The sequence below is a fragment of the Ictidomys tridecemlineatus genome, chromosome 4 (assembly GCF_052094955.1).
Source record: "Ictidomys tridecemlineatus isolate mIctTri1 chromosome 4, mIctTri1.hap1, whole genome shotgun sequence".
Lineage (NCBI taxonomy): Eukaryota > Metazoa > Chordata > Mammalia > Rodentia > Sciuridae > Ictidomys > Ictidomys tridecemlineatus.
This window is the reverse complement of record NC_135480.1, coordinates 190,622,029-190,637,343: the sequence shown is the minus strand read 5'-3', so window position 1 is coordinate 190,637,343 and position 15,315 is coordinate 190,622,029. Positions and strand designations below refer to the sequence as shown.

The 15,315-nt window shown below is 49.0% G+C and overlaps 1 long non-coding RNA gene across 1 annotated transcript; it reads left to right on the top strand.

Annotated features, from left to right (window-relative positions):
* Nucleotides 1–6,684: 6,684 nt before the first annotated feature.
* On the top strand, nt 6,685–14,975 carry LOC144377339 (uncharacterized). The gene is made up of 4 exons (XR_013438247.1): nt 6,685–6,886; nt 8,705–8,850; nt 9,633–9,721; nt 10,954–14,975. It is a non-coding gene; the product is annotated as an uncharacterized LOC144377339 (long non-coding RNA).
* The last annotated feature ends 340 nt before the right edge of the window (nt 14,976–15,315 follow it).

Here is a 15,315-nt window from a genome sequence, read left to right as displayed (position 1 = left end):
ACGCTGACCTATCGTCCTTCCTCTAAATCACCTGCCTCAGTAGGTGCCTGAGAAGCGTTTGTTAACTGAATGAAAGATCGACTTAACTGGAGGCCCACATGGAAATCTTGCTCTGGTGGTTGATTTTAGTTTCCACTTGACTAGGTTAGGGAATTCTAGAGAGCTGGTGAAGCATGGTTTCTGGGTGTGCGTGTGTGAAGGTGTTTCCAGAAGAGACGGATTGACATGTGGGTTGGACTGGGGTGGAGGCGCTGCCCTCACTGTGGGCCAGCACCATCCCCTCATCAGGAGGTCCAGAGAGAGGCAGAGAAAAGGGATTCCCTTCCTACAGGAGTGGACACTCTCCTCCCCTTGACAGTGGACGTCAGAACTCCAGCCTCTCTAGCCTTGGAATCCAGAACCCACTAACGCAGTCCCAGTTTCTTGGGCCTGTGCCTCTAGACTGGCCATCGGTCTCCCTGACTGAGTCCCACTCCCAGGGTCCCAGGGTCTCCACTCACAGGCGACCTGTCATGGAACTTCTCAGCCTTCATAAGCACATGAGCCAGTTCCCCTGATAAGTCTCCTTCCATACATCTGCAATATATCTATGTCTGTGCGCGCACGCGTGTGTGTGTGTGTGTGTGTGTGTGTGTGTGTGTGTGTCCGTGGATCTGTCTGTCTGTCTCTCAAGAACTCCAACCCACTTGTTCACTTTGTTCTTTGTTCCCTGTATTCATTTCCTCCCTTTCCCATTTAAATCTTGCCGTCCCATCGAGAGCCACCTTCTCCAGAAGCCACCACCTCTGTGGCCCGTCGGAGGCCCCAGGACAGGGACCGTGAGCTGCCTTGGTTGGGCGGGAGGCGAGACAGACACCTAGAGGCTGCCCCATCTGGAGGCAATCCTGTCCTCTGTCCTGACCTGGGCCCGGGGACAAGCAGGGCAGAGCCAGCTCCGAGGAGACCCCAGTGGACAGGGCCACACAGCTCTGTCCATGGAGGAGCGCGGAACCCGCTGGTCCAGCTGGTTTCCTGTCTGCCTGACCAGGCGCTGGCCGTGAGGCCAAGGAGACTCAGTGGAGCGTGCAGTCGCTGGGGATGTGGGTCAGCGTGGCAGAGCCAAAGCCCTGCCGGGAGCCACCTGGGCGGAAGCAGCCCGCCGAGGAGGAACAGAGTTGTTGGGGTGCTGGGATGGACGCCCCGGTCTCCTCCAGGCTCGTGGACCTAACTGTGACAGGGAGCTGGCTCTGCTCAGGGCCCCCTGTGCTTCCTACCCCAGGTCTCCTCCCGTCCCTGCTTCTGCTGTGCTGAAGTCCCCAGGGGCCTCTCAGTCCTCTGCCCAGCCACGTCCTGTCCCCACTCAGGGCCGCTGCCCAGGGAGCCTCCCCTGCTCCTCCAGGCTCCCATCCTGAGCCCCTGCTAACCCTCATGTGACGCAGGCGAGAAAGCTCAGGGCCCAGACTCTGCACTCAGTTGACCTGGTCCCAACTCGGTTCCACCTCCAATCGGCCCAGGAGTCCAGTGGGTGCCCCGACCTCTCTGCGCCTCGGCTTCCTCACCTGCCAGTCAGTGTCAGTTACAGTTTCTCCCTGGGAGCCCCTGGAGGGAGGGAGAGAGCAAGGCCAGCGAGCCCTGGCCAGTCTGGATGCTGCTGTGAAGGTGTCTATTGGATGAGGTCGCCGGTTAAATCAGTACATGGAGTGTGGGTGGGCCTCATCCAATCAGTTGAAGGCCTTCAGGGGAGATTCTACCTCCACCACGTTTGCACACCTAAGCTGCGATCCCAACTCTCCCCTGGGTCTCCAGCCTGCCACTCCAGCCTGCCACTACAGCTTGTGGACTTGCCAGGTTCTGTAAACACCCAAGCTGGTCTCTCTCTCTCTCTCTCTTCTCTGTTTCTCTGGAGAACCCAGATTAATTCACCCAGCTACTATGGATTGGATGCAGTTAAGTGCCTTCCCCCAAGTTTCAAGAGCTGGAGATTTGGCCCCACTGGGGTGCTGTTGAGAGGTGGTGGAGCCTCTCAACATGTTAAGAGGGGGGGCCTAGTGGACCGTGGTCAGGTCACTCGGGGGCACACCCTTGAAGGGATTCATGGGACACTGGTTAGTTTCCAAGGGAGAGTAGGTCATTATTAAAAGAAGAAGCATGGACCCTGAGTCCCCCTTGCTCCTGCCACACCATGTGATCTTGTCCACCCATGATCCTGCCATTATGATGCCGTGCCTGTGAGCCCCACACCAGAGGCAGAACAGGCAACCGACCCCCTGATCCACCCACTGAAATGCTAAGGTGGAGCAAGACCCAAGATTCTGACCCCAGAGGTCCTGGAACCAGAAAAGCTTCCAGGGAGGAGGTTAGACCTGGGGGCCCCAACTCACATTTTCCCTTCAGTTTCCTTTCTGGTACTGCATTTTGTTTGTTTTATTTGTTCCTTTTAGATATACGTGACGGCAGAGTGTATTTTGACATATTATACATACATGGAAGGTAGCTTCCCGTTCTTGTGGTTGCACATGACGTGGAGTTTCCCTGGTCGTGTATTCACATATGAACACAGGAACTTATGTCCGATTCATTCCACTGTCTTTCCCACTCCCTTCCCCCTCCCCTCCCTTCATTCCCCTTTGTCTAATCAATGAACTTCTATCCTTCTCTCCTGCCTCCCTGATGGTGTCTTGGCAACCACAGATCAGAGAGAAATTTCAGCCTTCAGATTTTTGGGATTGACTTAGTTCACTTAGCATGATAGCCCCCAGTTCTACCCATTTGCCAGCAAATGCCATAATTTCCTTCTTCTTATGGCTGAATAATATTCCATCGTGTATATGTACCACATTTTCTTAATCCGTTCATCTGTTGAAGGGCACCCAGGTTGGCTCCATAGCTTAGCTATTGTGAATTGAGCTGCTATAAACATGAATGCGGCTGCGTGCCCGTAGTGTGCTGATTTCAAGTCCTTTGGTTATAAACTGAGGAATAAACATAATCATCACATGACTAGGCTTAAAGACAAGAATTACATGATCATCCCAATAGATGAAGAAGAAGCATTAACAAAATACAGCATCCATTCATGTTCAAAACACTAGAAATACGAGGGATAGCAGGACCTTACCTCAACATCGTCAAAGCTACCTATGCTAAACCCAAGGCCAACAGGATTCTAAATGGAGAAAACCTGAAAACATTCCCTCTAAAAACTGGTACCATACTTGAAACCAGCCTCTGTTAAATAAAAATGCCGTATGACAATTATTGCTTCTCTGTCAACAGGTGTGGTGTTGGTAGTAGTCCACGCTCGGGTGACATCTGATCACCATCACTGGGTGTCGGCGTCTATACTAGTTTCCTGCAAACCCATGTTTGAAAAGACAGACTTGGAGACTTACTCGGAGATTATGATCATGAACCTCTGTTAATGTTTACAGAGGCTCCGATTAAGTTAGAAGATGTCAGAGCAAAGAATGGACAAGGAAATGCCCACCCCCTTCGTTTTTACTTTGATCCATAAATGTGTCCAAGATACTCAGGACCAAGTTCATGAGGCCCAGGAGCCATGGATCAGAGTCCTCAAAGCAAGATCTGCAGAGGCAGGCTCCGTTTCCAAGGCTGGAGTGGCACCAGGACCTGGGTGATCCTGGGTGGCAGAGGTTGCCAAAAGTCAGGCTCCAAGGTCTTAGCAGCAGAGGCAGCAGAGAGCTGGGAGAGCGGCCAGAGCGGGGCTGAGCTGGTCTGTGGCTCCGTAGAACATGGCAGCCTCTGTCAAGTGATGTCATCTCACCCAACAGCCCCGCTGTCTTAGTATTTTGAGGCCCATCTTGACATGCTCAGTAGAGCTACTGGCAGAAGTTTTCCTTTCTATTCATTTATTTAATGTGTATTTTGTTTAAAGGAACGGAGAGCCGGTTTTCAGAACGATCGGACAGGAAAGGGTCAGTGCCACCTGAGCTTCCTTGGGGACTGAGTTATGTCACTTAAAGGAGGCACTATTTTGAGCCTCATGATCGCTGATGAATTTGTTGAAAATCATCCACTTTATTAACTCGTTCCTAATGTGTTTCTATGGAGCTCTGTGTGCAAAATCCTTATCAGCATCAATCTCTTTTTCATTGGTCATGGGCCCACTTTCTCGTTTTGTTTGTGTTCTTTATTTCCTTGATTGGATTTGCCAGACTTTGTATATTTTATCAGTCCTGTTAAGGAGCTGGCCCTGGGTTTTATTTATTAATTCCCCTGGGGGATTTTTTTTGTTGTTGTTCTCTCATTTATTGACTTCAGCTTTCATCTTTATTATTGCTAGTATTTTTACCACTTCCTTTGGACTGTTTTCTTCCTTTTCTAGGGCACAAAATTGGCGCCTTTCTCTCCTTGTGATAACATTGTTTAAAGTTGTGAATTTCCCTGTCAGTACGGCTGTGTCTGCATCCTGCAAAATTATTCCATTGATTATTTTGATTAGTCTGCGTAGGGTGTTCATAGACAAATGAGATCTTTGAGAGGAAAAAGAACAATAAATGTTTTTAAAAGTCAAAAGAGCAAAGAACAAAGACAACTAAATTACCAGAAATCTCACTGCCCAGACTGTCATGTTCCCATACGTACTTTCTAGATTTTTTTTTCCTTGCACACTTTTATGTATGGATTTTTATTTTTCTACAAAATGGGATCACCTGTTACACCGTTTTGTCGTATGCTTTGTTTAGCTGAATATTAAAATGAAAACTTCTCTTCTTTATGTGAAGGCTGGATCTATACGGTCCATTTTAATAATGCCGGGATTTGTTCTGTGGCTGGATAGCCTATATCATTTAGCAAATATCTATTATTAGACATTTATGTTGTCTTTGCTTATTTTGTTGTGGTTTTTAAAGCTGCAGTGTTTATTCTTGTTGCAGAATACTTGCCTACATCCATGACGGCTTCCTCCGATGAGCGGTTTCAGGAGCCCGTTGCTGGCTGGCAAAGGCGGGCACAGCTACAGGGCTTCGGGTGCGCTCTGTGTCATTACCCCCCCCCCCCCCCTGTGCAGTTGGAGGGATGACTCGGCCGGGAACCTCGCATTTCCATCCATGCTCATCAATGACTGTTTTCCATCTTGGACAGTTGGGGAGAGAAGAAATGGCACATTATTAGCAAATGTGACTGTTTTATACACTCATGGGCCACTTGCTTTCTGGCTGCCTTCGCCTTCCCTTCCCCTTTCCTTTCTGTTCTCATTAATTGGCAGGAGCTCTTTGGTCTCTGCCATATGCAGTATAAATATTTTGACGGTTTTATTATTAGACTTTAGGTATTCTTGCCTTGTGGAATTATCAAAATTATTTTCAGTTAAGTATGTCAGTCTTTTTTCCTTCATGGTTTTTGTCTTTGCACATGAGCCTAGAGAGATCTGACACAGTAAAGATCAAATTATTATTATTATTATTATTATTATTATTATTATTATTTGTTTACATATATGTAAACAAATGTTTATGTGTTATTTATTATTATTTGTTTACATATATGTAAACAAATGTCTATGCTGTGTGTTATACCTGTGTACCCAGCATCTAGGACCTGGCAGAGAAGCACCTTAAGTCCTCTCTCTCTCTCTCTCTCTCTCTCTCTCTCTCTCTCTCTCCCTCCCTCCCTCCCTCCCTCTGTCTCTCCTCCTCCCTCCCTCTCCTGTGACACTGACCAAGAGTCATCATGGCAGAGATGACTGTTGAACTTCAAAACTGAGCGAAGGGCTTTCCTCTGGCCTGATCAAAGGACTCTGTTCTCTGGACTTGACTGTGTGGTGCCGATTTCCGACACAGGCTGGGCAGCGAGTGAGTCCAAATACATATTTACAGGTTTCTCAAGTGTGGCAGGGAGACTGCAGGTCCCCAGCTCCTGCATAAAGAGACCTCATGAAAGCCAATGAAGTCACACCTCGTACCCAGTGCCCCTGCCTGCAGGCACCAGCGTCCCTCCCGGGGTGAGATCCCACTGAATATATTCACACCTGCCCCTGCTCCCAGGGAGGGGTCTGTGGACCCCCACACGCCCATTGACGAAGCTGAGGAAGAGGGGGTGGAAGATTCTCTGGGTCTCAGAGCCAAGCTCATAGCAGAGCTTTCTCCCCTTTGGGGGGAGACCTGGAACTGGGGTACTGAGCGGGTTCCATCTGCTCACTCTCCCAGCCTCCTCCACTCGGTGGACCCGTCAGGATCCTCAGGTCATCTCTGTACCTTGATACTACAAGAGTTGATTTCCTGCTCATAGAAACCCACTGTGGTCCCAGGGGAGTGACTGTGATGCAGGCAACTTTGATCCCATGGCTCCCGACTCAGTCTGCACGACCACTGTGGCAGGAAAGAGGGAAGTGGTGGCACTGCACTGGAGTTACCCTGGGGCTGTCTGAGTGCCACATGGCATCTGCACTCATGTTTCATCAGCCAGAAATGGTCACCTTGCCTTGACTGACTTCAAGAGGGCAAGAAAGTTTCCCATGTGCCAAGGGAAAGGGGGGACCTGGGCACTGGTAACACCTGTTACATTCTTTCCAGGGACCCCAATATTGTGGTTCTCTCCATATTCCTCTGCCTAAACCATTAAAAGATACTTATTTAGGGAAGAGTATTAGTCAGCAATTGTCGTACTAATGCTGTGTAACAAATCACGCCCAAAGTCAGTGCTTTGCAATAACAAGCATTCATTTTTCTTCCTCAGGTGTCTGTAGATTAACTGGCCGGTTACAGGATGACTGCAGGCTTTGCTTTGGATCCAATCTGCTCCTTGGACCTGGTGAATTCTGGGCAGTTTCTCTGGGTGGATTGGAGAGCCCAAGAAGCTGAGTCAAACTGTGCTGTCACTTCTAAGACCTCTGCACACATCACCACTGGCCAAAGCCACCCACACGACCAAGCTCCAAGTCAAGGTAAGAGGATTCTGTCCCCAACCAGAAGATAGACTAGGGGCAGGAGACAAAAGACCCACTGGGGCAAAGAAGGAGGCTGAAGTGAAAGAGGGGAAAAAAGAAGGGGGAAAGTCCCCCAAGTGAATTTCACCGACTTCCCAGATCCTCTGAATGCTGCTTAAGGGCCTCAAAAGGTCTGAGTGTTCGGGGTGCAGCCCTATCACGGGGCTCCCTTGGACTCGGGCCTCCTTCCCTTCAACACAGACGGACTGAATGCCAGAGCTTCTCTAGGCTCTAAGGAGGGGGAAGCTGAGGCACAGAGATTCCCCGCTGCTGTTACTCCACTTATAGCCTGTGTGGGTCGGGATGCACCACCACCACCACCACCCACTCCCGCCACCCACACCCCATAGATTTACTGTAAAGAACTGGTTTGCATGATTATGGAGGCTGACAAGTCCTGAGGTCTGTAGTCAGCAAGCTGGAGACCTAGGAGAGCTGATGGCACAGTTCAGGTCCAAGTCCAAAGGCCTGAGAACCAGGAGAGGCAACAGTCGTAAGTTCCCGTCCCACGACCAGCAGACTAGAGATTCAGATGCATTGATGTTTTGGTTTGAGACCTAAGGCAGGAAAAGATCACTGTCCCAGCTCCAGGCAGATAGGCAGGAGGAGTTCTCTTTTACCAGCGGGAGGGCCAGCCTTTGTGTTCTACTTGGGCCTTCAGCTGATGGACAGGTCCACCCACCCCAGGAGGGCAATCTGCTTTACTCAGTTAGTCTACCCATTCAAATGCTAATCTCACCCAGAAACACCCTTGCAGACATACCCAGAATAATGTTTAACCAAACATCTGGGCACCTCATGGCCCAGTCAAGTTGACACATGAAATGAACCATCCCACAGCCTGCCAGGGAAGGTAGAAACTGAGATGCCTGGGAGTGCAATGAGGATTGGGAGAGCACAACACTGAGGTCTGTGAGGACCCCCAGCAAGCAGTCCTTTCTTGAGTGGAAATGTTCACCTGTGCACTCGTGATAGAAGGAGGGGTACAGGCACCCAGAGGGGTTTCTGGCTCTGTGAACAGATGAAGTTCACAGTTTTGGAGTGGGAGGACATTCTGCCTCTGAATTACATGCTGAATATCAACTTCTCCAAGGGCCTTAGAGCAGAGCTGGAATCTTAAAATTTCTGGCTTAAACCAAATCTCTTATATATCAGGGGAATTTTTATATATATATATACACCAAGGATTGAACTCAGGGGCACTTAACACTAAACCACACCCCCAGCCCTTTTTTATATTTTATAGAGAGACAGGCTAAATTGCTTCAGGGCCTAGCTATGTTGCTGAGATTGGCTTTGAACTCTCATCCTCCTATCTCAGCCTCCAGAGGCGCTAGGATTACAGGTGAGCACCACCACACCCAGCATGTCAGGGGAATTTGACTTAATATGTCCTTTCTGTTAAAAGGTCACCAAGAGTCCATAGGATTAAGTCACCTCAGAGAAGGGTCCCTAGTATGAGCTCTTGCTTGCCCCTGTCTTTAAAAATTTTTTTTAAATATTTCCTTAAACCCCTCTCTTTAAAAAAAAATGTTAATTTTTTTCAATCCTCCACAACTCTTTAAGGTATTGTTAGTTCTATTCCATTTTTGCAGCTAAGACACAGAGGAGTTTAAAAAAATTAAAAATAAAAACCTGCCCAAGTTCACACAGGTGGTCATTGGTAGAGGTCTGTTCGCAAGCCAGGCAGCCTGGTCTCAGGGTCTGAGGTCTTTGACCAAGTGGCATGTCACCTGACTTAGTCCAACCAGAATTTTGATATTGATTTCTCAACAGTCAGCTAGATACCCGGGTCCTCCAGGGAATCCACTTCCAGGGAACAGATTCTGAATACTTCTGAGCAGATTGCATTCATCGCGTGATTCAAATTCATTTGGCCAAACATTTTCTCATGTGGTCAGCCCAGAGCTAAAAATATTAAGGTGAGTGAGAGAAAAATCCCTGCCCTTGAGGACTTCTGAGATTCCTGAAATTCCACACCTCAGGGTGCCTTCCTTGGTAATGGATTGTTTCCTGCCACAAGGGCACTTTAAAGGAGGAGCCTCCATTTGCCTAACCAGCTACAGCAAGATGCCCCCAACCACAGGCTCCAGGTGGCACCCTGTGGCATTTGAGCACGGCTGTCATTTTACAGCAGCCAGCATGGGCCCGAGGTCATCTCGGTTAAGAATAAACCAATATTTGCTCTTGATTTTGAAAAAGGGAGGGGATTAACCCTGCCTGTCCCCAACGAGCTGAGAGAGCAGAACTTAGGAGAGGTGACTTTTCCATGAAAGCCTGGCTCATGTTTTATGTATTTCTAAAGAGCCACAATTTGAACTTAATTCTTCCTCCCTTTAAGACAAGAACCCCAAAGTTAGTATTTAAAATGTCACATGCAGCCAGAGGCCTCAGGAGGTCACAGAGGGCCGGACAACTCATACTGGGAAGTAATAAAATTGACATCGAATGACTTCAAGACCCAGCAAGTTGCCCTAAGAGTTCAAGAATAGAAAATCTGTAACTAAACCATGCATAAATCTTAGGAAAGTGGATAGCAGAGCTTAAAAAAAGGAAAGCCAGTCAACAGCCTGTTTCATCTTTGAGTCCACATTATGAGGGTTGGTTAAAGGAAGTGACCTTTAGGTTGGCAGTGAATAATGGACGTGAGTGGGCACCTCACCAAGGTCGCTTCATTTAAAGCAGTATTCTTATTTGCCAACAGAGTCGGAGAGAGGGAGTGATCTTCCTGGGGACATAGAGCTGGAAAGTGGCAACTCTAGGATTTGAATCCAATTCTGCCCAGATTAATAGGTCAGTAATAGATCTTAATAGATCAATGCAGGACACGCAGAAAACACTACATCCACGCTGGCTTTTAAAAATTGTTATTATTATTATTGTTATTATCATTATTATTATTATATTTCAAAGTATAAAGATAGGCCCAGATTGCTTTTTTGTGGCCTCAGCATGAATCTTTTCAAAGATTCTGAAAGTTACCTCAGTTATTCTGGAAATTCAAATAGCTGTGTCACCAAAAGTGGATCGTGGTGACAACCATTTTTATCATTGAAATGAGTCTGCACTGAGCATCCTGGTAAAGCGTCCCGTGCTGTGTGCTAGTATCCTGTAGGACTGATTCTACAAACAGGATTCCTAGGCTGGAAGGGGGGCCCATTTAAAGTTCCGATAATGCCGGGAAGCCCTCCCTAAGGTGTTTACACTTGCACCAACAACATCTGGGAGTCTTCATTTCCCCTCATCTTCCTTAGTGTAGATATACCAATCTTTGAATTTTATACCAGATAGGTGAAAATATCTATTATATAATTTATGCTTCTTCAATTATTAATGGAGCTGAACATCATTTTGTATATTTCGTTGCACGTGAATCTATATTTTTCTGTATTTCTTCTTCCGAGAATCCTCCTTTCCTATCATCCGCACATGTTTATTGAGTCCCTGTCCTTTTCTTATTAATGTGGAAGCATAGCTAATACCTTATGGACACTAACCCTTGATTTATTACATAGGTTACAGATGTTTTCTCCTCGTGGGTCTTGGGTCCTTGTTTGTTTATTTAACCAAGTAGAGTTTCCAATTTGGGGCATGGCTGTCAATCCTTTTCGTTCTGACTTGTGGGCTTCCTGTCTTGTTTTGAAAGGCTTTCCTGACCCTCTAATTAAGCCAATATTTTTCTGCATGGCAGTTTTGAAATTTGGCCTTCACATTTATATCTTTAATCATCTAGAATTTATCCTCATTTGTAACCTGAAGAAAGACCTCAGGGAATTTCTTTTCAAAAGTGTAGCCAGTGGTCCCAGCCACTTTTTTTTTTTTAATATTTATTTCTTAGTTGTAATTGGACACAATGCCTTTATTTGTTTATTTTTACGTGGTGCTGAGGATCGAACCCGGTGCCTTCCACTACGAGGTGAGCACTCTACCTCTGAGTCCCAGCCCCGGTTCCAGCCTCCTCGCTGAAACTTCGCCCTTCACCACTCTTAAGATTTCTCTTTTTGTCGCACCCTGAAATTCCACAGGTGCCCGCGTCTGTTTCTACATTCCCCTGACCCAGTGGATTCTCGAACTCAGCTGCCCATGAGAATCGCCTGGGTAACTGTGACTCTGCGTGTCGGGGTGACTCTGTCATCCAGACTGATGACATCAGAATCTCTGGAGCGTGGCCCAGAGGACAGTGCGTTTCACTCTCACTCCGAGGCGGTGGTTCTCCACCTTGATGTCCCCACATTACCTGGGGGACATGACCACCAGACAAACCCAGACCCTCTTCTCTGTCTTCCCTAGTTGCCTTTAAGTGATTTTGACACCCCAGTGTCTGACAGCCACTGCTCCGATCTTCTGGAAGCTTCTTAACAGCCACACAGGCAACCGACTATAGCCAAATCTGGGCCAGGATCCTTGGCCAAGGCGGCGGCCCCTCCAGAAGGCCTGGGTCCTGCTGAGCCTGGCCTACACGGGATCTTTTTTTCCCAGGCGGGAGCTCAAGAGAAGTCCCTTGGGGTCACCATCTGCTGAACCTGCTTCCTAAGGGAGGCCCGGGCACTTGCAGCAGCCTGAGACTGTTCAGGCTAAGGAGGAGGATCCCAGTGGAAACCCGGGACTTGGAAACGCTGTTCCCGTGTGGTGTGGGATTCTGCACTGCGGATCGTTTCTCCCTGTAACCAAACCTGCTTATTACCAGCCCTCCAATTAATTCCTTCTGAGGTTGATCAATTTAGCGTGGAGGTTGAGCATGTCTGTGAATTGACTCCACAATCATACACAAGAGGGCACAGAAAGCAGGGCCACTCGGCGTCGTTTTGTTCTGCTTTGTTCTGCTCAGCTTAAGCATCTACACCCCCAAAGCCATTCTTTTTCATGTTTTCTACACAAATCATCTCCTTCAGCCCCGTCTTTGATCATGAGCTCCCCCAGAGCAGCTCGCTCCGTCCCCTCCCAGCCCTTTACTGCCTGGCGGAACCCTGGCCCCCGCAGGCAGGAGGCTCTCAACCTGAGCACACATGGGAAACCACCTAGGGAGCTCCATAAAGCTCCTGAAGCCCCAGCCCAATTAACAGGGCCCCTCTGGGCCGGGCCCCGCATGGGGAGCCCTGAAAACCCTGACACACTCAAGTGCAGCGGAGGGTGGGACCCACAGAATTCTAAGCCAGGCCCAAGTACCACTGTTCCGGGAAGCAACCTCTAATTTTTTTCTGCTCCTGCTGGAACATTCACACGTATCATGGTTGTTCTCTTGTCAATAAAAGTGTTACCTTTATTTGTTCATGTGGGGAGAGGAAGTATAGGTGACACTTCACAGGGACAAAAGGGGAGAAGAGGAGAAACCTCCCTCCCACCCCTCCTCCCTCAGTGACCCTTCCTGGAGGGAGTCTCTGCAGCGTGCAGGTCCCCTCCTCTGCTCTCTGAGAGCACTGTGACCCAAGGACCCGGCAGGAGGTCGAGGTCGCAGAGGCCCAGTTTGAATCCTGTTTCTGCCATGGGTCTCCCATGTGCGGACGGACTAGTCGTTCCACCTCTCCAGTCCTGTCTCCTTACAGAGACGGTAAGGTCTCCTCAAAGGAGGGCCTCTACCTTACAGAGAGGATACTCCCTGGGGTCTCCCATTGCAATCTAGCAAGCCCCCCCCCCAACACATAATGGCTTATAAAAGCAGCCATTTGTTTGTTCACAGTTTTGTGACTTGGGGATTCAGGCCTGGGAGGTTGTGGTCCAGGAGATGCCTCTTTGGAGTTCAGTTCCTGCCTGGACTTTCCAGTCCAGCCCAATTCTGCACATGTGACATGGATACATTGGAGTTCCTCTCTGTGGCCTCTCTCCCGGGGAGAAGCTCAGGCTTCCTCACAACATGGTCTCTGATGGTCCAAGTGAACAGCCCTCACAGCTGGACGTGAGCATGCGACCTGTCTGTCAAAGCCCAGTCAGTCAGGAATCAAGGGGAAGAGAAATACACACTTCCTCCTAATGAGAAAGTGACGTGGTCACACACACTGCACAGAGCATGTGGGACGGGATACTGTCATAGGTATCTTTGGAAGCACATTCCACCACAAAAGGAGTGAAGACAGTGTCCAGCGCACGGCAGCTGTCCAACCAATGTTAGTTCCCATTTTCTTCTCAGCGCATGATTCCCTTGACTTCTTATTGTAGCTCGATGTTTATGGATTTCTTATAAGTCCGTCCCTCAGTGCCAGTTTCTGCTGCTGTAATAGAATATCACAGATTGGATGCTTGTAAAGAATAGAAATTTGTGTGGCTCACAGTTCTGGAGGCCTGGAAGTCCAAGATGGAAAGACTGCCTCTGGTGAGGGCCTTCCTGCTGCATCAAGACATGGTGGGAGGCATCGCCTAGGCAAGAGAGAACAAGAGAGGGCAAGAGGGGGCAAAAGGGGGCAAGAAGGGGCAGAATTTGCTATTATAACAAAACCACCTGCATATTAATTCATCCATGAGGGCAGAGCCCTCAGGACCTAAATGCCTCCCATTTGGCCCCACCTCCAACTGGAGGTGCACTGGGTGCACATGGATGAATTTTGGGGAGATTCATTCAAACCACAACATTGGCCAAGAGCCTGTCCAGTGAACCCCAGTAAAAAATCTCAGAGGTGGCCATGAGGCAAACGTGTTGAATTCCTAAACTGCCAAGCTTGAGATTCTTCCTCTCTGACCTCTACTCTGACCCTCCCAGGGGTCACTGTGGTCTGCTGTGTCCACAACCTGAAATATCCTCCTTCTCTCTTGTTACCACGTTGTCTCCCCATCTTAATTCTCTGTGTTTGCTATTAATAAGCCACTCAAATATCACCGTGTGCCCTAAGCCTTCCTCACGATCCCAGGCAGGAAGACAGAGCACTGCCTTGGAGCACAGCCTGGGTCACCAGGGACGTTCCCAGGCACTTGGTATGAACCGGGCAGGGAGAGGCAGAGGGCTCCAGGGGACAGCAGGAGTAGAGGCAGGACAGGTGAGAAAAGGATAACAGGACTCCCCCCAGGATGGACCACAGAGGGAGCAAGAAGGATTCCCAGACCAGACCAAGCAAGGTGTCAGTGTCCTGGAATGAATGGATGCTCCATCCGCCAGACAAAAGATGGCCATTACAGTCATTTTTAGGAGAGGAGAGTCCTAGTGAGATAGGCAGCTTTGTGCACTGAGAGCAGAGACTAGGTTTCACGGTGCAACATCTTGGTACTTGGAGTTCTGAAACCTGGACAAGTAAAGCAAGTCTACGCACCCAAATCCCCCTTCCTGTTGAGGAGAGAGAAACTGAGACCTGAGAGGGGAAGAGGATTGCCCCACTGTGGGGACCACTGGCCCCTGGATTCCAGAGAATGAGTCTGCTAGACGTGCATTTGACATTGAGAGATGTCTCAGCAGCAGAGGGGGTGATGATTGATAGGTCTGATGAATGCATCCCCATTATTATTGAAATTTATACATGTACCACCCGATCAAAGAATCTCAGTGTTGGAGTCTCATTCAGTATTCACAGCTGTTGTTTTTCAACGGGGAATCTGAGAGTCTGGCCCCTAGAATGATAGAGCTAAAATCTGGGGGCACCTTCCATAAAGCCCCCATTTGGAAATGACTCTCTGCTATTAATTTGCATGAGACCTGGGCAAGGTGTCTGCCTCTGAGCCATAATTTAAGCGGGGAACCAGGCCACAGACGAGGTGACCCAGCTCAGACCCTCTCACAGCTGAGCGGGCCCAGGTCCCTTTGACTGTTCACTGAGTCATTCATTTGTTAACAGATACTTTGGAACGTCACCATTTGCCAGGGGCTGTGGCTGGTGCCAGGGCTGTAGCAGAATCGCAGTCAGCAGGACCCCGCTCTCCTGTGGCTTACTGTCTGTCATACCCAGCAGACAGGCCATAAAAGAAACAAGTAAACAACAAAATAAAAATAAGCACGGCTTGTGAGAAGGGACAGGGTGCTCTGAGAAGCACCCAGAGGGCAGCGGTTTGATTTAAGGAGGTCTTTATTGAGAGCCTTGAGCCCGAGGTCATGCTGCGCACCAGCCTTGCTTGATAGAGTGATCCAAAACGCAAAGGCCAAGTGACCCAAAGCTGGCCCAGCAGCAGGCTGGCACGCACGCTAACCACCCGGCTGTCCTGGGGCTTTGTCTCCACAAACTCAGATGCGAATTCTCCAATGTCCTCACTCCGTTGCTTCCTAGGGGTGGAGCCTGAGACAAGGCCCCCTCTGGGCCTCGTTTTCCTGGTGTGTGTGATGGTAACAGCGGGACCCTTCCCGCCCGGTCCATCCCACCTGCAAGGGTTGGCTGAGTTAGGAGGTGCCACCATGTGTGGCATGAGTCTTGGCTATTGATACTCCCCACGGCCCAGGTGGGGTCCCACTGACACCGGAACTGAGGGACTGTGGT